The 15,666-nt window shown below is 43.3% G+C and overlaps 1 protein-coding gene across 7 annotated transcripts in view; it reads right to left on the bottom strand.

The window, feature by feature from the left end:
• LOC138757692 (collagen alpha-1(XXV) chain) overlaps positions 1-11,282 on the bottom strand; it is a 173,623-nt gene extending 162,341 nt beyond the window's left edge. For 3 of the 7 annotated variants that reach the window (XM_069925400.1, XM_069925405.1, XM_069925402.1), the window contains exons 1-2: positions 11,195-11,272; positions 11,037-11,063 (exon numbers count right to left, since the gene is read on the bottom strand). The gene's annotated coding sequence lies outside the window, so the exon portion shown is untranslated. Of the gene's footprint in view, positions 1-11,036; positions 11,064-11,194 lie in introns of all 7 variants that reach the window. The other 4 variants (XM_069925399.1, XM_069925404.1, XM_069925401.1 and 1 more) reach the window with 3 other exon arrangements.
• Between the last annotated feature and the right edge of the window lie 4,384 nt (positions 11,283-15,666).

Raw genomic sequence — 15,666 nt, 5'->3', positions numbered from 1 at the left:
CTTATATGTCTCATCCAGGGTGGGAACCTCATCCAGCTCTAGCCTTAGGGGCTGTTGAGGGAGCTGGAGCAGGGCGGAATCTTGGACTGAGCGGTTGGTACTGAAAAGAGATTGGAAGTGTTCTGACCATCGGTTGAGGATGGAGATCTTGTCGCTGAGGAGGACTTTGCCGTCTGAGCTGCGCAGCGGGCTTTGGACTTGGGGTGAGGGGCCGTACACAGCCTTTAGAGCCTCGTAGAAACCCCTGAAGTCGCCAATGTCCGCGCTGAGCTGTGTTCGTTTGGCGAGGCTAGTCCACCACTCATTTTTGATCTCCCGGAGTTTGCGCTGAAGATGGCTGCATGCGCGACGGAAGGCTTGTTTCTTCTCTGGACAGGACGGCTTTGTAAGGTGAGCCTGGTGGGCAGCTCGCTTCTTTGCCAGCAGCTCCTGGATTTCCTGGCTGTTTTCGTCAAACCAGTCCTTGTTTTTCCTGGAGGAGAAGCCCAGTACCTCTTCAGTGGATTGCAGTATGGTAGTCTTCAACTGATCCCAGAGGGTTTCAGGGGACGGGTCCGTGAGGTGGGTTGCAACGTCGAGCTTTGCTTTGAGGTTTGCCTGGAAGTTTCCTCTCGCTTCGTCTGACTGCAGTTTTCCAACATTGAACCTCTTTCTGGGGGCTTTATTGTTCCTGGGCTTTGGCTTGAAGTGAAGGTTGAGCTTGCAGCGAACCAGCCGGTGGTCAGTGTGGCATTCCGCGCTAGGCATGACCCTGGTGTGGAGCACATCTTGTTTGTCACTTTCTCGCACCAGGATGTAGTCCAGGAGGTGCCAGTGTTTGGATCGGGGATGCATCCAGGTGGTCTTAAGGCTGTCCCTCTGCTGAAAAAGGGTGTTTGTAATGACAAGCCGCTGTTCTGCGCAGAGCTCCAACAGGAGGCGCCCATTGTCGTTGCACTGCTTGTGAAGTGCACTCAAAGGACAACAGCAGTTTTAGGTTCTCACATCATCAATGTTCCAGGTACCCCACTCCACTGGCTTTTCATTTGCTGAATTATCCTGTGAGCTGCCTTATTCTTTCTCAGTCCAAAACCTGAGTTAAATTCATAAATTTCAGCACCATTTGTGATTATTACCCTCCATTTACTTTGACTCTAATGGAATTGACCAGGCATGTGATAATGTTTCTGTTTAACATATACTTCCTGTACAGATACCTCTCAAAAGAGGCACAGTAATTCAGAGGCCATTAAAGCAACAGGACATTTCCATTATCTTGCACTTACCATTCATCATGAAAAATCCAATCACTAATGGGAGTCAGGAATTTAGTACATTTGTTTCCTCTACACTTCAGTCAAAAGTTCTGTACCTATTTAGCTTGATACTCCACCTCAAAGCATAATGTTTTAATGCACTCTGTGAGAGAATTTTATCAGAAACACAGTCATTAATCACGATGGGGTACTTTATGAATGCATGCTGCACATCCACAAGTTACAGTTCTCCCTGTGGAGGCCTCGTTTGTAGAGGCTCCAGGGAATGCTCAGTATTATCAGTAGCTGCACAATGGCCTCTTTGTGTTCACTGCGAGATATTCCACAGCGTGTGATTGGATTGTCAACAGCACAGCATTCAACTTCGGGAGCAGATCTCAGTGGCACGCTGATACAGCCTGTAGAGCTGCTGCCTCACAGCTCCAGTGATCGGACTTCGATCCTGGCCTGCAGTGCTGCCTGTGTGGAGTTTGCACATTCTCCCTTTGTGCTTACTTCAGGTGTTCTGTCACATCCCACAGTCGTGTCAGCTGGTAGTTTAATTAGCCACTGTAAATAGCCTCCTTTAGTGGAATCTAGGGGAGTAAATGGGAATGTGGGGAAAGGAATAAATGGGATTAGCATTGGATAGTGTGGGTGGGTGCTTGGTGGTTGGTATAAACTCTGTGGGCTGAAAGGTCCATATGACTAATAAATGGGTGGAACAGTTAGCTTAGTGGTTAAGGCAACGTTCTTACAGCACTTGTGCCCCGGGTTCGAATCTGGCACAGTCAGTAAAGGGTTTGTATATTCTCCCCATGTTTGCATTGGTTTTTGTCACATCCTCCAAAACATACTGGGTTGTAGGCTAATTTGGGTGTAATTGGGCATCACGGAATTGGCTTCTACCATGCTGTAAATAAAAAAAATTGAGGGGTAAAGGCTCCTCCTGCATATGTCAAAGGGCTACAGTTGGTTTTGAGGGGGTTGTGGGAATACTGACAGGATGGCTCTCTCTCTACATCAGGCTAAGCTCCTGTCTGCTTTTTAATATCCTCAGAGATTACTTGGACTTCCTCAGTCAAAAGTGAGACAGGGCCTCTGTGCTGTACCTCCTCATTTTATTAAAGCACACTTGTTAGAATATCTACCCCATTGATCATTAAGCAATGGATCACCAACATTTTACTGGCAGGTCAAGGACTTGTGTTGGATTTGGATTTGTCCAGCAATGGCTGCTGGCCTCCCATGGCTGCTCCCATGGGGTATGGTGAAGGGTTCTTTCTGCATGCAATGCAGCTGGTGGCTTATGAGGCAGCTCCAGGTTGCCCTCACCAACAGCACTGTACAGACAGCTGGAGCTCCAGGGCGGGACACGTGCTACAAGGGTTGGGGCACCTATGTTAAGCTGCAACCCTTGCATTGCATTGCTACTGGGTCCAGTGGACAATGGTAGTGGAGGAACGGTGGTGGAAGGGGAGGGTGGGGCTGGGTAAATAAATAATTCTGGTTGTGACCTTCCTTCCATAAAGAAAAAAAACAAGAAGCTGGTGGCTGGAAAGTGGAGAGAAAGTTGGTGCATTGTGAAGGAGGGAGAGAGCGTGTAGTAGCGGGATTGAGTGAGATTGGGGAAAAGACAACAAGATTAAGGGATGTAGGGGAGGGGTTGTTGAGGAAGAGCATGTTGGCAAGGTTCTACATGTGTGTTTCATCTATGTGTGCATGTCTGTGGGTGGTGAAAGTGCATTTGCACCCCAGAACATCCATACAATTAATGGTAATCAAGGCAATGAAATCTTGAAATGGAACCAGAAGCCATGGTGGGTCACCAGGAATGGGAATGGGAAATTTGGATCTCAAACACAAGATCCATTTGATTGAACAAAGCATTTCCCGAGAATATTTTGTCCTGTAAGGCACTCCATTTTATTTATACATGACTTCAAGTCATAATTCAGAGTTCAGTCCAAAGGAATGAGTTGTGAATTTTCCTAATTTTTGACTTCAGACCATAAGAAGCAAGAACAAGAAGAGGCCATTCAGCCCTTTGAACCTGAACTATCATTTAATGGGTTCTTGGTTGATTTGACAGTGCTTAAGTCAACTTTTCTGTTCTTTCTTCATATCTTCTATTGATTTGAAATCCATTTCAGCCTTAAGTGTGCACAAGGACTCTATCCCCATGCTGTGGCAAGGAATTTCAAAAACTCACAGCACTCTGGGAGAAGAAAATCTTCCTATTTTAAATCATTAATGGGTCGCCCCCCCCCCCCCACCCCCCACCCTCCCTCTTATTCTGACACTATGTCCTTTGGTTCTGGAATTTCCCACAAAATGAAACATCTTCTCAGTATTTACCCCGTTTAGCTTCTGAAGAATGTTGAGATATTTCATTAAGATCTCATTCTTCTGAAGTCCAATGAGTAGAGCCCCAACCTATTGAAACCTTTCCTTGAATAATCCTTCCACCATCAGGACCATCCCATTGAACCTTTACTGAACTGTCTCAATGAAATAATCTTTCCATAAATAGGGGGAACAAAGATGTTAGCAATATTACTCTCACTATAGCCTCACTTTCTTCATCCAACCCTCATGAAAGAAGGACCAAAAATCCATTAGCTTCCTGTTCACAGGCTTCGCTCAGCATTCAACACAATCATTCCACAGCACCTGATTAGGAAGTTGAACCTGTTGGGCCTAAACACCTTCCTCTGTAACTGGAAGTCGAGTGGAAGACCTCAGTCAGTCCGGATTGGAAACTGCATGTCCAACACCATCACACTGAGCATTGGAGACACCCAGGTCTGCGTGTTCAGCCTACCGCTGTTTACCCTGCTGACTCATGACTGTGCAGTGAGATACCGTTCTAATCACATCACCAAGTTCATTGATGACACAACCATGGGGCAGGGGGGGCTCATCAGCAAAAAAAAATGAGTCAGCTTACAGGAAGGAGGTGCAATCACTAATGGACTGGTGCAGAGACAACAACCTACATCTGAACGTCAACAAGACAAGGGAGATCGTGGTTGACTTCAGGAGAGCCTGGGGGGGTCCACTCTCCACTGACCATCAATGGCTCTACTGTTGATGTAGTCAAAAGCACCATATTCCATGGCATGCACCTGGCAGAGGATTTCTCCTGATCTCCCAACACCAGATCCATTGCCAAGAAGGCCCAACAACACCTTTACTTCCTGCGGAGGTTGAGGAAAGTTCATCTTCCACCCTCCACCCTCACTACATTCTACAGGGGATGCATGGAGAGCACCCTATGTAACTTCATCACTGCCTGGTTCGGGAACTGCACCATCTCAGAACACAAGTCCCTGCAACAGATGGTAAAGACTGCTGAGACAATTATTGGTGTTTCTCTCTTTGCCATGATGGACATTTATAACGGCCGCTGTTGTTTGCATAAACATTGTGAAGGACTCATACACCCCTTCTGCAATCTATTCTCCCTCCTGCCATCTGGGATTTGGGCCCTCACAACTAGATTACTAGACAGCTTATTCCTTCAAGCCATGAGGCTCTGAACTCTGGGCACACAGGGCTAGCATATGTAACATGATATTTAATAAGTGATATGTTATTTATGATTTGACATTTATGAAAAATGTTTCTGAGGTAATTTATCCATGTAAATAACCAGCTTCAAGGTCTCGTTTTCACTGTAAACTGCAAGATTTATGATATGAAAGACAAATAAACACGATTTGACTTAATTTATTAACACTGCTTTATTACCCATTATGAAATGCAAGATAACCATTTCTCTGGTTGACTCCCTGACATTTGCTCTCATATAATTATTTTCCTGTCCTCTGATAAACCTCTATTATTTGGTAGTTTATATCCTTTGTTACAATGAGACAATTTGGGGGATTAGGCAATATTTAACAATCATTTATTTCAACTCTGTGGTGCTCTTTCAACTCTTTCAACGGTGCTAACCCATCATCTTTTGCTTCCAGCTTGCTCTTACTAAAAATCACATATCCATTTGTATTAAGTTCCCACTATCGGTCCCCTCACAGGTGCATTTTCGTAATGGTTAGCAGATGATACCCTTTTACTTCTATTTGTGCTGTTTGTTCATCTTGCTTGGGCGGCATTTTTAGCATAGCGGATAGAGCGATGCTGTTACAGCGCCAGCGATTGGGACCAGGGTTAGAATCCCGTGCTGTCTGTGAGGAGTTTATGCATTCTCTCCATGTCTGCGTGGCTTTTCCCCGGGGGCTTTGGTTTCCTCCCACTGTTCGAAATATACTGGGGGTTGTAGGCCAATTGGGTGTAATTTGGTAACACAGGATCATGGGCCAAAATGGGCTGTTACTGTGCTGTATGTCTAAAAAATGTTTGATGCTTTAAGATACAACTTACACCGGGATCTGTGCTACAGAGTGTAGCTCCCTACAGCGTGTGAGACTCTGGTAAGTGAGGACATGGTGGAGGGGGTAGGTGTTGCACTCTTGGGAGTATATAGCAGGATATTTGGTACAGTTAACGCGGAGGATAGTGCAATGCTATTACAGTGCCCGTGAATCTAGTGCAGTCTGTCAAGAGTTTGTACATTCTCCCCATGTCTGTGGGGGATTTCCTCTGGGTATTCTAGTTTTCTCCCTCATTCCAAAGAAGTACAGGGTTAGTAAATTGGTCACATGGGTGCGAACCCATGAGTCGGAAGAGAATTTATGTCTGCTGTATCACTGAATTAATTTTTTAAAAAGTTTAAATAATCTGTACAATATCTTCACTGAATCAAGAGATAGAGCACAGGATGGACAGCAGGATCCAGGCAGCTGATTGTAAGTAAAATCAGGTGGATATTTCTATTAGATTTATTGTGCCTACATTTCACGATCTTAAGAAACACTTTTGTAATTTGGGCTGGAGTGGGGCATAATTAATATTATTTAATTAAGTGAGTAACAAAGGAGTTTATTTTGAGTGTAATATAGGGCAGGATAGCTTGGACCTGTGGAATGTACCTCCTGTGCAAGCTTCTCAATAACAATAGCAAACATCTCCACAAAAGACATGCATTGGTATCAGTCCTGTCTGGGTGTAGGCTACTTGGCTTCTACAGGCCACACTGTCTCCAGGACTAGTTCAAGTGTTCCTTCGTCTTGCACCATCTCTTCTGATACACGCTCATATGGGCTATTTCCCTAGTCCCATCCTCAGTAGCATCAATCACTGAAAATAACCCTGCACTTAACCTACTCCAGTATTTACTTTCCTCTTTAACATTTCCCCCTTCCTACCCTTCCCAATGGTCTCTGCCTCTACCTGTTTCTCCATCTCTCACCTTTTGCCTGATACCATATGAACTCTTAGCTCCTCCCCAGATTCTTCCCCTCTCATGTACATAATATCATCCCCCTCTCCTTTTACCTCTGTATCAATGAAACATTGACTGAATATTTCTCTCCACGGATGCTGGCCGACCCGTTGAGTCCCTCCAGCAGATTATTGTTTGCTTAAGATTCCAGCATCAGCTGCCTTTGTGTTCCTCTTCCACAATAGCTCTCTTGCTTTTGCTTTCCATGGAGGTGTCAATCATAGTCACAAATGCAGGCTTGCCACAAGAACAAACTTTAAGAACTGAAGACAATGCACTGTTATGTTGAAAGCCTGAAATAAAGACAGAAAATGCCAGAAATACTCAGCAGGTCAGCAAACATCCATGGAGCGAGAATCAGGCTATTAACTTCTGGGACTTCATGTGCTGCTTGACCTACTGAACATTTTCAGTATATGTTTTATTGCAAACTTAATACATTTTCTGATCAAAAGGATTTCACTTTCCATACAAAATATTACATCTTTTTTGATGATCCAGTTCTTGAACTGCAGCATTAAAAACGAACTGCCTATATTCCAGGGATCCAGACAGCCTGAGCCCTGGAACCAACGTGACTGATAGAAACAGGCTGGCTCTCACAATAAATTTGTAGCAAACCTAGGCATCATGTGTCTGCCCTCACCTGAAATATGACCATACAAGCACAAAGAGGATAAAAATGGCCCATCATGCCTTTCCTCTCTGTCTAGTGTCACAGAAATAGGCACAGATTGATTTAGTGTGCAGGGGAATTTGCCACTTTATCACTCAGCAGTATAAGGAAATGGAACCTGTAGATAGCTTTTGTACTCTCCACAAGGCTCTACCTAAACAGCAGGAAGTTTTCCTCAAGGAAGTCCCTTTATAGCTGTTAAGATGGTATTATTAATAGGAAACCATTCCCTTCCATATTACCTTGTACATTATGCATCATCTTATATAACCCTTCTGCTCTATGAAAGTCTGAGGCAAAAATGTTCAGCAGCTCTAATGTGACAAAGTGAGTGAAGCTGAATTTTGCTCCTGGATCTGTCTGGAGCCAATCCAAACAGATGTTGGTGTCAGAAAAGATGAATGCTAGGAGCCTAGGGGATGCAGGAGGAGGGCGGGATATTGCTGATATGGGCATGAGTGCTCTAAGCTTCACAGAATGTGCAGAATCAAAAATGAGCTCAATCAACTTCTCTCTTCCTCCATCACGGAGACTCTGTGAAATGCTCAGCATCAGAACCTCATGGGTTGAAGCCAAGAAAGAGCAGCAAGAACACATTACATGGACTGATGTTATGGGCAGCAATGAGGCTCTGTTGCACTGTCAGACATGGCATCTTTGGATGAGATGGTAAACTAAATCTTCATAACCTGTTGAAGTCAACTCCACATACCCATGTTTCCATTCAAAATGGAAGGACCACTCCTAGTGTGGTGAACAACATTTACCCCTTATTCCAATCAATAATAAATGTTAATTGCTCATGATATCTCTGATGTTTGTCGGATTTTCTTGTGTACAAATTGCTGCAATCACAGAAGTACATTTCAAAAATGCTTCTGTGATAAGGTGAAAAGCATCCAAAATGTTTACCATCCATTTCTCCCAATGTTGTGGCTTGGCCCTCCATTTTCTTATTGTTTGCTCAATGCTAGAGCATCAGCGGTTTCTTTTCATCAGCTTACTGCTCCACTAAAAATGTGTTTGTAAAAGGGTCCCTGTGGACCCTGAACGATCAGCTGAGTTCCTCCAGCATTTCAGTGTGTTTTTATTACCTGAAACAATGCCTGTCTATATCCCTCCATGGAGGTTACCCATCCCAGAGTCCCTCCAACTTCTTATTGTTTGCTCAATTATCTTCCAATTTTCCTTCCTTCTTTCTGTTCTCTCTCCCCCTTACTTCCCTCTCTCCCCCCTTTCCTTTCTTAACATCAAGCACTGCAGTCAAGCAGAATACCTCTCTGAAACCAACTTAAAACTTGACACCCTATCACTTGTTCAACACTTGAACTTAGTCAACACTTGTTTTTGAACCCTTCCCGTCACTTGGAAACCCTATTTGCAAGCTGCTTTTGGGAATCAGGGTTCACATACTCTTTGCATCACAGGTAGATGAAGGCAGCACATATCTTGTTTCAGCGCTGACTGCATAGATCTCTGTCAATAGTGGCTGCAAGCTGACAACTGTCACTATGTCAGACAGCAAACCTTTCATTCAGTCTGGAGATGAAGGCTCCATCTGAGGTAATCTTTCCTTTACCAGAATATTTTCTTGATGATAACAGCACTGTACTTGATTAGGAATGCATGAATGACTGCCAATAAGTAACTGATCACTGCTTGCAATGTCTGGTTAGCCTTTGAGATTTTATTGACGCTGACTTTTGCACGAGAGCAGTTTAACATCACACTTAGTTCTTGTCAATATGAAAGTGAGTGTTGATTACAAGCAGTTGGTTTAATAAGATAATTCAAGTGCCACTTAAGGGAGGGAAAGATGAGGAGATAGACCAATACCAAATGTTATGAAAAGCAACATTTGTTTTAAATAGATGTCCCTTAGAGAAAAACGTAACGTGGTAAAATGTAAATGCATAAAAATCAGTGATCTGCAGTTAGATTCCACATTGTGCCATTGTAAAAAAAAGCAAGGACCAGCTGTCTTTTTGAAGTCATATTAAAAAGTGCTGGAAGACACTCAAAATCAGAGCATTTGGTGGTGGTAGTTAACAGATCCAGTAACACCCAGAAGTTCTTAATTTTAGTGAGCTGACATCTCAGAAGAATTAAAACCATCTTTTGACATTGATATAATCAGACACATATGAAAATGAATGAAGGTTGTTCTCCAACTCACTTGCACGCTCTGCGTGTACGCACATAGTCACCAACAGAAGGTGGTTTCCCAGAGATCCAAGGATTTAGAAAGAGACAATTTAACCCACTCCATCCCTCTTGGCAGGAAATGGATTGAAGAGGCATGGCGGGGAGATCCCAAAAAATCAGTGTCATGATCAGAGGTCATTGCAGATCAGGGCTAGGAGGGGCCACCTGGAAGTAGTGTTAAGATATGAGGTGTGGATAGTGGTAGGTGAGGGCTATGAAAGCAGGGATTAGAGGTGAAAAATTGCTCTGAGCCATATCCATGAGGGAGCCATGCATAGAGCTTCTTTAGAGCAGAAATATGGCAAAAATCCTGCTTGTTGCAGGACTACCCAATGATGGGTGCCCCTAGAACAATGTTGACTAATGTCCTGGCTGCTCAATGAGTGGATCGGATACATGACATGACTGAGCCGCACTATGACACAGTGCAGTGTGCTTGGCTCAGTTAATATCCAGGGAATGTGGCATTAGCACTTCACCCCAGTGACTCTGTGGAGTTTCCTCAAGACCCTCCCACATCCCCAAAATGTGCTGGTCATTAGGGTCTTCTTTAGACATAGTTAGGTAGTAAGTGGGGGGGGGGGGGTGGTCCGGTCGGACCAGGTGAAAGGGGAGTTGTTGAGCATGTGAGATAGATTAAAGAGCAATAAGTGGGGAAATGGGAATGATTTGAATGATCTAAGATCTAGTATATACTTGATAGGCTAAACAACCTCTTCCTGCATCATATTAAGATATGAAAATATAAAAATCAAAATACGCGAGTTGCCTGTTGTATATCTGGAGTGGCATGGTTTGATGCAGAAATTATCATATTCCACTCCGAAAATAAGCAGTTTTCAGATCTATGGCTGAATTTCCAGGGCTGGGCACAACGACACGGAAACCCACTGGCCATTAAATTTGACACTTATAGCATTACTGTACAAATGCGCCTTCACTCATGAATGTTATCACAAATTTTGACAATGACTCCATTGATTGTTTAGGTATGATTCTCCAATTTGCAAATCAATTTTTTACTCTAATGTCTTGTACTTTCCTCTCTCCGATAACAATGTGCTCCACCAAAATATCCAGAGACATTTTGCCCAGCCTCCTCAATTTATGAAATTTCACTAAATGAACCTTTTCCAGAAAGGCATCTAATTTGTCAATTGAGGACTACCTCTACATTCCAAGATACCATTGTCTTTAATGTATCCTCATTTATTTTTACACCATGCATTACAGACATTAGAGCCATCATGCGTTGGTGGGAGACATTCATTCCCAAATACTAATCATGCCAGTAATTGAGGAGTGCAGCAGAAAAAAAAACATCTTGCGACATTCATGCAGATGTCTACCCCTTAGCACCAATTGATTCCAAAACTAGCCCAATGACACTGCCCTGATAGACTTAGCTCAACTACTCTAATATGTCCTTGAATATACCAGGATGTGTTCTGTTCGATAAAACTGACAAGTCATTGAAAGACTTGCTGTAAAAAAAAAGCCATCATCTTTTTAAAGACTGCACTCAAGTCTGCACGCCATGCAATTGGAAAAGCTTTTGTTGAAAACTTACCCTTGGCCCCTGGTCCCCTTGATCACCCTGAAACACACAGACACACTCCATTATTGGTGATACAAAAGTAATGAGCAATTAAGAGTTTTGTTTTAAGGAGGATATTTCTGGAAAGTAAAATATATTTATGCAAATCTGAAAAATTTGTTTTCACGAACCTTATCACCTTTTGGACCAGGTGGACCCTGCAAAAGAATAATTTAAATTAATTATTTCTTTTCCTGAAATTTGCAACACGTTTGTTTCATTACATTAGTTTCAAAGTAAAGAAAAACTATTTCAAATCAAAATACATTGTGCCTAATCACTGCAAGTATTCTTATTCCCACTTCATTTTCCTGTTTGTGTTAGGGGTCCAGCCAGCTCAGAGACTAAGATTATGGGGATTCTTTCCCTCACAGGGCCACTATACCCAGGCTTGATAGGATGGCCATTCCAAAAGGACGATCTGGTCATATATACAGTGTTTCAAAAAATTTTTTTTACTTTTTATTAAGATTTAAATTACATTGCAAATAAACAAATGTAAACACACTGTGTGTGTATATTCTTCAGTAACCTATGACCATGCCCGCCATTTTGAATGGCCCCCTATGTGTGGAGCTCTAATTACTGTCAGGAGAAGGGTAAAATAAGGCCCAAAATATGTACCAGCCTCCATTGCTAATTGATCTGCTGTACAATTTCTGCATATTATGCATTTTACTCTCATACCATTTTGGTTATCGAAGGCTTTGGTGAGGTCAACAAAGGTGATGTAGAGTCTTTTGTTTTGTTCTCTGCACTTTTCTTGGAGCTGTCTGAGGGCAAAGACCATGCCTTCGACACCGTGAGCAGGAAAGGGCTTTGGCAAATACTAGAGCGCATCGGATGTCCCCCAAAGTTCCTCAACATGATTATCCAACTGCACGAAAACCAACAAGGTCGGGTCAGATACAGCAATGAGCTCTCTGAACCCTTCTCCATTAACAATGGCGTGAAGCAAGGCTGTGTTCTCGCACCAACCCTCTTTTCAATCTTCTTCAGCATGATGCTGAACCAAGCCATGAAAGACCTCAACAATGAAGACGCTGTTTACATCCGGTACCGCACGGATGGCAGTCTCTTCAATCTGAGGCGCCTGCAAGCTCACACCAAGACACAAGAGAAACTTGTCCGTGAACAACTCTTTGCAGACGATGCCGCTTCAGTTGCCCATTCAGAGCCAGCTCTTCAGCGCTTGACGTCCTGCTTTGCGGAAACTGCCAAAATGTTTGGCCTGGAAGTCAGCCTGAAGAAAACTGAGGTCCTCCATCAGCCAGCTCCCCACCATGACTACCAGCCCCCCCACATCTCCATCGGGCACACAAAACTCAAAACGGTCAACCAGTTTACCTATCTCGGCTGCACCATTTCATCAGATGAAAGGATCGACAATGAGATAGACAACAGACTCGCCAAGGCAAATAGCGCCTTTGGAAGACTACACAAAAGAGTCTGGAAAAACAACCAACTGAAAAACCTCACAAAGATAAGTGTATACAGAGCCGTTGTCATACCCACACTCCTGTTCGGCTCCAAATCATGGGTCCTCTACCGGCATCACCTACGGCTCCTAGAACGCTTCCACCAGCGTTGTCTCGCAACATCCTCCACATCCATTGGAGCGCTTTCATCCCTAACGTCGAAGTACTCGAGATGGCAGAGGTCGACAGCATCGAGTCCACGCTGCTGAAGATCCAGCTGCGCTGGGTGGGTCACGTCTCCAGAATGGAGGACCATCGCCTTCCCAAGATCGTGTTATATGGCGAGCTCTCCACTGGCCACCGTGACAGATGTGCACCAAAGAAAAGGTACAAGGACTGCCTAAAGAAATCTCTTGGTGCCTGCCACATTGACCACCGCCAGTGGGCTGATATCACCTCAAACCGTGCATCTTGGCGCCTCACAGTTTGGCGGGCAGCAACCTCCTTTGAAGAAGACTGCAGAGCCCACCTCACTGACAAAAGGCAAAGGAGGAAAAACCCAACACCCAACCCCAACCAACCAATTTTCCCCTGCAGCCGCTGCAACCGTGTTTGCCTGTCCCGCATCGGACTTGTCAGCCACAAACAAGCCTGCAGCTGACGTGGACTTTTACCCCCTCTATAAATCTTCGTCCGTGAAGCCAAGCCAAAGAGAAGATTTTGGTTATATAGTTATCACAATGCAACAGAGCCATAAGTTTCACAAATTCAAAGGTAAAACAAAAAGAAATTTTCTGAACAGATGAATTCCACTGCAGATGAGTGGCTTGTGTGGTCCTGAAGACAATTGTCCAATAAATCTGTGTCAATAAATGGGATTACCTTCCTTCTGCTCTCTGTATGTGTTTAATTATGGCATTATCTTCAGACATGTGGTATCACTGAATTATTGAAGATTTGGAATTCCTTCATTGACATAGAGAACTTTGACAGTGTCAGGTAAATTTATTGTTAAAAAATGATGCCAAAATATGTGACGAACAGCTGTGAACTGCTGTATTTTTTGAAGATAGATCCAAATTTTTCTCTGTGTGTTGTGTAAATAATCTAAATAATTTGAACTCAAAAACAACATTTAAATATTTTCAAGAAATTTTAGAATAACTTTAAACTGTCTTAATGTAAAAATAACAGCATGGCTCTGACACATGGCATAAGTAATATGCAAATTTGCCTGCAGGGTAAAGACAAAGGATGAACTGAGTTGTTAATCTCTGCGTATTTGGTTAATTAATGACATTCTGCCATTTGCTTTGTACATAAGTGACCTCACTCATAAATACACCTTTAATTCCAACAGGTTATTTTGCAAAACATTTTTCTAGTGGATAAAGCAGGAAAATGTCTCACAAGTGGGATTAAATTCAAACATCCTTGCTGCTGGAATATTTTGCATAATGCTTTTTCAATGTTCGTTCAGTTAGTGCTCTTGGGCCAGCTATATGATGGAGTGAATGCATGGGATGAAAGTTACATTGTCACCCGGGTTGGGGCAGCAAAGTGGTAGTGAAAGCTTGAAAAGATTTTCTTTTTTTCTTTCAAAAATATTTTTATTGAGTTCAATACAATAATCTCATATGCATGTTGTATTAACATAACAGAAGGAATATCAAAATGCATACATAATATCTTTCTCTTTGGCTTGGCTTCGCGGACGAAGATTTATGGAGGGGGTAAAAAGTCCACGTCAGCTGCAGGCTCGTTTGTGGCTGACAAGTCCGATGCGGGACAGGCAGACACGGTTGCAGCGGTTGCAGGGGAAAATTGGTGGGTTGGGGTTGGGTGTTGGGTTTTTCCTCCTTTGTCTTTTGACAGTGAGGTGGGCTCTGCGGTCTTCTTCAAAGGAGGTTGCTGCCCGCCAAACTGTGAGGCGCCAAGATGCACGGTTTGAGGCGATATCAGCCCACTGGCGGTGGTCAATGTGGCAGGCACCAAGAGATTTCTTTAGGCAGTCCTTGTACCTTTTCTTTGGTGCACCTCTGTCATGGTGGCCAGTGGAGAGCTCGCCATATAACACGATCTTGGGAAGGCGATGGTCCTCCATTCTGGAGACGTGACCCATCCAGTGCAGCTGGATCTTCAGCAGCGTGGACTCGATGCTGTCGACCTCTGCCATCTCGAGTACTTCGACGTTAGGGATGTAAGCGCTCCAATGGATGTTGAGGATGGAGCGGAGATAACGCTGGTGGAAGCGTTCTAGGAGCCGTAGGTGGTGCCGGTAGAGGACCCATGATTCGGAGCCGAACAGGAGTGTGGGTATGACAACGGCTCTGTATACGCTTATCTTTGTGAGGTTGTGAGGTCCTGCTTTGCGGAAACTGCCAAAATGTTTGGCCTGGAAGTCAGCCTGAAGAAAACTGAGGTCCTCCATCAGCCAGCTCCCCACCATGACTACCAGCCCCCCCACATCTCCATCGGGCACACAAAACTCAAAACGGTCAACCAGTTTACCTATCTTGGCTGCACCATTTCATCAGATGCAAGGATCGACAATGAGATAGACAACAGACTCGCCAAGGCAAATAGCGCCTTTGGAAGACTACACAAAAGAGTCTGGAAAAACAACCATACATAATATATAACTGGTAAAAATGCTCTAATTAAGTTTCTCTTTTTCTTTATTAGTTGTTAATTAATATGATTTGAATAAAAATGAAAATCACATGAATTACTTTGCTCATAATTGGTAAAATATCAATTAATATTAAAATTATAGTCTCAGACCATCATATATATAACTCCAACTAATCAAATTGTATCATGAAATAAAGAAAAAAACTAAAAACTAAACTAGCACTAATCTAACCCCTCCCTCAAATCGAGGATACTGACAAAAAATAACAAAGAAAAAAGAGAACAAAAAAAAATGGATCGGATCGTTACCTCCAGATACCAGACGGAGCATCGCCAGAGCAGCCCAACTGCCCAAAACTGCCAACCATAATAATATTCTATGAATGAACCCCATATCCTTTCAAATTGGAACTTGTTATCTTTGATAATATATCAAATTTTTTCCAAACTTCGATATGCCATTACATCATGTAGGCATTGCCCATGAGCCAATGGAAGTTCATCTTTCTACTTCATTAAAACCCAACCGTCTGGCTATCAGCATACTAAAA

The sequence above is a fragment of the Narcine bancroftii genome, chromosome 3 (assembly GCF_036971445.1).
Source record: "Narcine bancroftii isolate sNarBan1 chromosome 3, sNarBan1.hap1, whole genome shotgun sequence".
Lineage (NCBI taxonomy): Eukaryota > Metazoa > Chordata > Chondrichthyes > Torpediniformes > Narcinidae > Narcine > Narcine bancroftii.
Note: the sequence above shows the minus strand (reverse complement) of the source record. Positions and strands in the feature narration are given on the sequence as shown.